This window comes from Trichosurus vulpecula, chromosome 2 (assembly GCF_011100635.1).
Source record: "Trichosurus vulpecula isolate mTriVul1 chromosome 2, mTriVul1.pri, whole genome shotgun sequence".
Classification (NCBI taxonomy): Eukaryota; Metazoa; Chordata; class Mammalia; order Diprotodontia; family Phalangeridae; genus Trichosurus; species Trichosurus vulpecula.
Window position 1 is genome coordinate 104,184,841 of NC_050574.1, and position 7,988 is coordinate 104,192,828.

Below are 7,988 nucleotides of genomic sequence, written 5' to 3' on the forward strand. Positions count from 1 at the left end.
TGAAATGCACTCTGGGCTTTTTTGGTCTCCTGTTGCTCTTAGCCACATTAATAGAAAAGTTCTCATTTGAGTCAGTTTGGTCTCCTGCTATCTGAGATTCCTCTTCTTGCTGTGGGGTAGGAGTGCCCCCATGTCTTTCACTTAGTCTCAATCTTTCGTATACTAGCCGGTAGGCTGATAACACTATCCAGCTTTGCCTAGATAGTGATGCCCCTGACTGAATCCCAACTTCTCGTAAACACTTTTCCAAATCCCTAGGATCTCCTCTCCGTAGCCTTGGTTCCCAGTTTTCACAGGGTCCAGCTTTTTTAGCCAATTCTTTTGCTAGGGAGGAATAAAATGGATCCTCCCATCCTGGGATATTCATCTCTTCCTCTGGAATTGTTCTGCTTCTAAATAGAGATCTTATACCTAGCGATCCCATCCTCGTCGCCAAATGTATTAGGAGGGCAGAGTTTATAATCTCAAAGAGGATCATAAACATGTCTGAAAGGTTCGGAACCGCCGGATATAAGAAACTCTCAAAGTAGAAGGCAGAAGAATCAAGACATTTATTTAGGCTCCACAGTAACCAACCCATGAACCAGCAACCCCATTTTGATATATTGATCAAAAGCTTCCAGGCCCAATAAGTACGCCTTGAAAGAGTAACCAGGAGGCTATAGAGAAGCATGATTGCGTAAAGCAAAATCATGTTTCCCCCTCTATGGTAATAAGATTACCCACTGGCCTGAAGTCTTTGTTCAGCTTTCTCCCGTAGGTCAGCTCTGCTACTGGCAGCTCCTGCTTCAGCTGTGTCTGTGGCTGTGGCTGTAACTGACGTAACTGTCGTAACTGCCTCTGTAACTGCCTCTGGCTCCAACTGTCGCTGTAACTGTCGCTGTAATGGCCTGAAGTCTTTGTTCAGCTTTCTCCCGTAGGTTAGCTCTGCTACTGGCAGCTCCTGCTTCAGCTGTGTCTGTGGCTGTGGCTGTAACTGACGTAACTGTCGTAACTGTCGCTGGCTCCAACCGGAAAAGGAAAAGAGAGGATCTTCCAGCTGTCCTCTCCCCTCTTATAGAGTTTTTTTTGACATCATCAAGCACCGCCTGAACGACCAGGGCCGATTGGTTCTTGACTTGGCCCCTCCCCCTAGTGTAGCCGTTAACACCTCCCCTCAGCCAGCCCCATGACTCATCACACAGGAAGTTGTCTGCTTCCTGGAATGCTCCTTGGGCCTCCTGCCCCGGAAGAGCAAGCCACAGTGTCCAGAGGCTCAATGAGGTAAGCTGAGTCATTCAAAGAAAACAAAGGCCATTCTGGCTACACCTTTACATGCCCTAATAGAGATACAATTCTTTACATTTTTTATTTAATTTATTTAATGTATTTAGTTTTCGGCATTGATTTTCACAAGAGTTTGAATTACAAATTTTCTCCCCATTTTCTACCCCCCCCCACTCCAAGATGGTGTATATTCTGGTTGCCCCATTCCCCAGTCAGCCCTCCCATCTGTCACCCCATTCCCCTCCCATTCCCCTTTCCCTTCTTCTCTTGTAGGGAAAGATAAATTTCTACGCCCCATTGCCTGTGTATCTTATTTCCTAGTTGCAGGCAAAAACTTTTTTTGTTGTTGTTGTTTTTGAATGTCTGTTTTGAAAACTTTGAGTTCCAAGTGCTCTCCCCTCTTCCCTCCCCACCCACCCTCCCTAAGAAGGCAAGCAATTCAGCATAGGCCACAAGCTTATCATTATGTAAAACCCTTCCACAATACTCATGTTGTGAAAGATTAACTATATTTTGCTCCTTCCTAACCTATCCCCCTTCATTGAATTTTCTCCCTTGACCCTGTCCCCTTTCAAAAGTATTTGTTTTTGATTACCTCCTCCCCCTATCTGCCCTCCCTTCTATCATTCCCCCTTTTTATCTTCTTCCTCCTTCTTTCCCATGGCGTAACATACCCAATTGAGTGTGTATGGTATTCCCTCCTCAGGTCAAATCTGATGAGAGCAAGATTTACTCATTCCTCCTCACTCTTCCCTTCCTAAACAAATGCTTTTTCTTGCCACTTTTATGTGAGATACTTTACCCCATTCTATCTCTCCCTTTCTCCCTCCCTCAATACATTCCTCTATTATCCCTTAATTTGATTTTGTTTTTTAAATATCATCTCTTCATATTCAACTCACCCTGTGACCTCTGTTGATATATATATATATACATATATAAATAATATGTATATATATTATATATGCATATATACCTACATATATACATACATAGACACACACATCTGCACACATATACATACACATATGTATATATGCATATTCCTTTCAGCTACTATTATACTGAGGTCTCATGAATCATACACATCATCTATCCATATAGGAATGTAAAAAAAAAAAAACAGTTCCACTTTAGTAAGTCCCTTATGATTTCTCTTTCTTGTTTACCTTTTCATGCTTCTCTTGATTCCTGTGTTTGAAAGTCAAATTTTCTATTCAACTCCGTTCTTTTTGCTGAGAAACCTTGAAAGTCCTCTATTTTATTGAAAATCCGTATTTTGCCTTGGAGCATGATACTCAGTTTTGCTGGGTAGGTGATTCTTGGTTTTAATCCTAGCTCCATTGACCTCTGGAATATCATATTCCAAGCCCTTTGGTCCCTTAATGTGAAAGCTGCTAGATCCTGTGTTATCCTGATTGTTTCTCCACAATACTCAAATTGTTTCTTTCTGGCTGCTTGCAGTATTTTCTCCTTGACCTGGGAGCTCTGGAATTTGGTGACAATGTTCCTAGGAGTTTTTTGGGGGTGGATATTTTTGAGGAGGTGATCTGTGGATTCTTTCAATTTCTGTTTTACCCTCTGGCTCTAGAATATCAGGGCAGTTCTCCTTGATAATTTCTTGAAAGATGATATCTAGGCTCTTTTTTTGATCATGACTTTCAGGTAGTCAAATAATTTTTAAATTATCTCTCCTGGATCTATTTTCCAGGTCAGTGGTTTTTCCAATGAGATAGTTCACATTGTCTTCCATTTTTTCATTCCTTTGGTTCTGTTGTATAATATCTTGATTTCTCATAAAGTCACTAGCTTCAACTTGCTCCAATCTAATTTTTAAAGTAGTATTTTCTTCAGTGGTCTTTTGGACCTCCTTTTTCATTTGGCTAATTCTGCCTTTCAAGGCATTCTTCTCCTCATTGGCTTTTTGGAGATCTTTTGCCATTTGAGTTAGTCTAGTTTTTAAGGTGTCATTTTCTTCAGTATATTTTTCAGTATTTTTTGGGTCTCCTTTAGCAAGTCATTGACTTGTTTTTCATGGTTTTCTTGCATCCTTCTCATTTCTCTTCCCAATTTTTCCTCTACTTCTCTAACTTGCTTTTCCAAATCCTTTTTGAGCTCTTCCATGGCCTGAGACCAGTTCATGTTTTTGTTGGAGGCTTTTGTTGTAGGCTCTTTGACCTTGTTGACTTCTTCAGGCTGTATGTGTTGGTCTCCTTTGTCACCAAAGAAAGATTCCAAAATCTGAGACTGAATTTGAGTGCATTTTTGCTGCGTGGCCATGTTCCCAGCCAATTTACTTGACCCTTGATTTTTTCAACGGGGTATGACTGCTTGTAGAGTAAAGAGTACTGTGTTCCAAGCTTTGAGGTATGCGCTGTTGATTTTAGCGCTATTACAGCCAGCTCTGCCTCACCAGCACTCCTCCTTCCCCAAGAACCGCCAACCCAGACTGAACTTAGATCTTCAACAGGTTCTGCACTCCTGCTTTGATCTGCCACTTAATTCCTCCCACCAGGTGGGCCTGGGGCCGGAAGCCACTGCAGCTGTATTTCTGTAGCTGCCCCACCTCCGCTGCTCCTGGGGTGGTGGCTGAACTGTGAACTCTATAACCCTGCCCCCAGTAGCTTTTCCCACTAACCTTCTCTCTTGTCTTTGGTGTTTGTGGCTAACTGCTGCAGCTCACTGATTCAGGGTGCTAGGGCATGTTCTGCCTGTCTGCTGGTCTGGTTGGTCTGTGCCGCCAATGGTGGGCTCTGCTCCCAGCTCCGTGCGGGATAGACCTTACCCAAAGATCATCCAGGCTGTCCTGGGCTAGAGTCCTGCTTCCCTCCACTATTTTGTGGGTTCTGCAGTTCTAGAATTGGTTCAGAGCCATTTGTTATAGGTTTTTGGAGGGACTTGGTGGGGAGTTCATGCTAGTCCCCGCTTTCCAGCTGCCATCTTGGCTCCGCCCAAGTAATTATTTTATTTAGTGAGCTTTGTTCCTGCATTCCATTTGGCCAATTCTACTTTTAAAGGAGTTGTTTCTTCAGTGAATTTTTTTTCTCATTTGGCTAATTCTATATTTTAAGGAGTTGTTCTCTTCAGTCAATATTTGTGCTTCCTTTTCCAAGCTGTTGACTCTTTTTTTCGTAATTCTCATGCATAACTCTCATTTCTTTTCTCATTTTTTCTTCCTATTCTCTTACTTGATTTTAAAAATCCTCTTCCAAGATGACTTTTTGGACTTGAGACCAATTCCCATTTCATCTTGAGGCTTCAGGTGTAGGCATTTTGACATTGTTGTCCACTTCTGAGTTTCTGTTTTGATCTTCCATGTTGCCATAGTAGCTTTCTATGGTCGGGCTCTTTTTGTTTTTTGCTCATTTTTAGAAGTTCAGCTCTTCTCCTGGGGAACAGGAGGCACTGTTCCAAACTGCTTGTGCTGAGGCCAGGGCCTTGGTCACTGGCTTTCTACACCAGTGCCTCAGGTGCTTGTGGCTTGCCCACTATGCTAGGACGGCCTGGCCTGCTCATGCGTATTGTACCAGGGCTCTGGGGCTTGCAATTTGTCTTCTCTTCTGGTTCTGGAGGCCACACAGCTGGCCTGATGTGCCACTGGCTTACCAAGCCAGGAATTATGGGCCTTGGTTGCTGATCTGTGTTGTGGTTAAGAGCCTCCCGCTGGCATGCCCAGACACCATCTACACTGGGCTCTGCTCTCCTTTTACCTAAGTGAGATGGCCCTTTCCTGAAGTCCTTCTAAATTATCTTAAGCAGGAAAATTGTTTCACTCCATCTTTCATGGGTTCTATCTATCCAAAATCCACTTAGAAGCTTGATTTGATGTTTCTTTCTGAGGGAAACTGGGAAGAGCTCAGGCAACTTACTGGCTTCCCTCCACCATATTGGCTGTACCTTCCTGATATCTGCTTTGAGTATATTGCTGGTTTAGCCTTGTTTTGGGCCCAGAGATGAGTTAATCATCTATTCTGGGCAACATAGGACTACTGGCCCAGTCCTGGGAACTGAGTCTTTCCTTGACTGTCATCTGGGAGAGTCCTATTATATTACTCAGGGCCAGAGGTTGATTATGGAAACCTCTCTTGGGCCTAGCTCTGTTCTTAGTCCAGGGCTGAGTCCTTAACTATGGTCTGCCTCTGCCTCATAGTTCCTGCTGTTGTCACTTGCCTGTGAGGCAAACTGATAATCTTATGCAAGAAAGATGCCCCACTGTGATTTCTTTTTATATTTCCCAATCACTGCTTGGTCTTTCAGTCTTCGTAGATGTTTAGTTGTAAGAGGATTTGGGCTGTACTCCTTCTTCCTATTCTACCATATTGGCTGGTCTTCTGGAATGACTTCTCAATATTAGTGTGAAATCAATCTTATGTGGGCATAGTCAACAACATTATAGGTTCAAATGTGGATTTTACTATTTGATTTTCATGAAATGAACCTCAATTTCCATATGTCTTTAGGTTCTTCTCCATTAGTATACTTTGTTAACTGATAAAAGCTACAATTTGATAGCAGTACCTTTCATTCTTCTGTGGGAATCATGCTGGAAAATGCATCTAATTCAATTGCATGCATTTACTCATTATCCTGGACTTCGCTATGTTTTCACTGTTGAATATGACATAGATGAAGAGAGATATGAAGGAAGGAGAAAGCAAGAAAGGAAGGAAATAAATAAATAAGCAAGCAAGCATTTATTGAGTGCCTACTATGTGCAAGGTACTCTGATAAGCACTTTACAAATATTATCTCATTTGATCCTCGCAACAAATCTTTGAAGTATGTGTTCTCATCATTTTACAATGCAGGAAATTGAGGAAGACAGAAGTTAAATGATTTTCTCAGGGTCAGAAAACTCGTAGATGGCTGAGGCCACATTTGAACTCAGATCCTCTTGATTCTAGGCTTAGTATTCTATCCACTGTTCAACACAGCACTCTAGGAATACTATACCTTAAAATGATATTTTCATTATTCAGTTAATTGAGTGGTTTCCAGGTCAATATTTCTACCATGTAGAAGATTTGACTGGAGTTGCTAAAAATATAAATCACTTAGGTCTCATAAGAATTATCTTAGCTAATCTACTGACGACCTGAGTGTCCTGTAGCATCATCACTTTGGAAATCAAATGACAATCGTTGTTGAAGAGGTGGTGAAGTTGGTTAAGAGGCAGAATGGCATAGAAGAAGAAATGATGTTCTTGAAATTAAAAGGCCAGGTTTAAATCCCAACACTATTATTTATTAAAATGCTATTTCAAGTAATGTGTTGCTGTTGTTGTTCTGTCGTCTTTCGGTCATGTCTGACTCTGTGACTCCATTTGTAGTTTTCTTGGCAAAGATACTGGGGTGGTTTGATATTTCCTTCTCCAGCTCATTTTACAGATGAGGAAACCGAGGCAAACAGGGTTAAATGACTTGTCCAGGGTCAAACAATGAGTAAGTGTCTGAAGCTAGATTTCAACTCAGGAATAGGAGTCTTCCTGACTCCAGACACTGGACTCTATCCACTGTGCCACCTAACTGCCCTACAGGTAAAGCACTCCTACAAATCTTTTTACTTGTTTGTCATCCCTAACATGTTCCAAACACTTCATTATCCTACCCAGAATTCCACAATGACACAATCATTATCCTAGTCACTTGTGCTTTTTCTCCCTTGAAAATTAGTGACCAAATACTCTTGATTCTAACTTTACAATATTTCTCTGTCACTATGATCTGTTCTTACTGCCACTAACTTAAGTCTGAACTCCATTATCTTTCAATTGGTCACCCTGTGTTTAGCTTTTGTTTCTATTCATCCACCCTTTATACCACCAGCAGAGTAATCTTTTTTGAAACATTATGTTTTAAATATAATGTTCATTGCGTGCTCAAAACTGTTTAGTAAATCTTAATGGCCTAATGAATTAATTTTAAACTTCTAAAGCTTGTGTTCAAGATACCTTATACTCTGATTCCAACTGTCTCACTTAGTCTTGTATCTCATTATTCTGTATATACTCTATACTTAAGTAAAACTGGACTACTAAATTTCTTATGAGGCAACCAAAAACAATGCTAATATAATTTATGTAATCTTATATTTCATTAATAGAGCCAAAATGTTCAAAATTTAAAATCTTACTGTGTTCTACCATACTCAGATATCTTCTGGAGTATTGTGCTCAGCATCGCATTTGGATGGATATTGATAAGACAAGGAAATTTCAAAGGTTGGCAGGCAGGATAATGAAAGGTCTTGAATACCTGCCATGTAAAGATCTATTGACGAATTAAGGATATTTATAATGAAGAAGAGGTCTAGTGCCATAGCTATCTTGAAACATTGGAAAGGCTATAATATGTATCTTAATATGGCCACGATATGTAATAGAGACTAAACTTGTTCTGCTTGGTCACTGAGGGAATAATTAGGAACAATGGGTGCATGTTGTCCAGAAGTATGTTTAGACTAGAGATTGGGAAGAACTTCCTAAACAAATAAAACCTTCCAAAATTCAAATTGCCATTTCAGGAGTTAGTGGAGTTCCCATTTCTTTCAGTCTTCCAGGAAATGCTAAATGACTCCTTGTGAGGTATGATCTAGAGGGGATGTTGTTCAGTGCCAGGTTAGACTAGATGGACCATAATGTTTTCTCACCAATTGTGAAATTCTGTGATTTTTCTGTGAACATGACACATACTTTCTTACCATCACACCTTGATATATGTTAT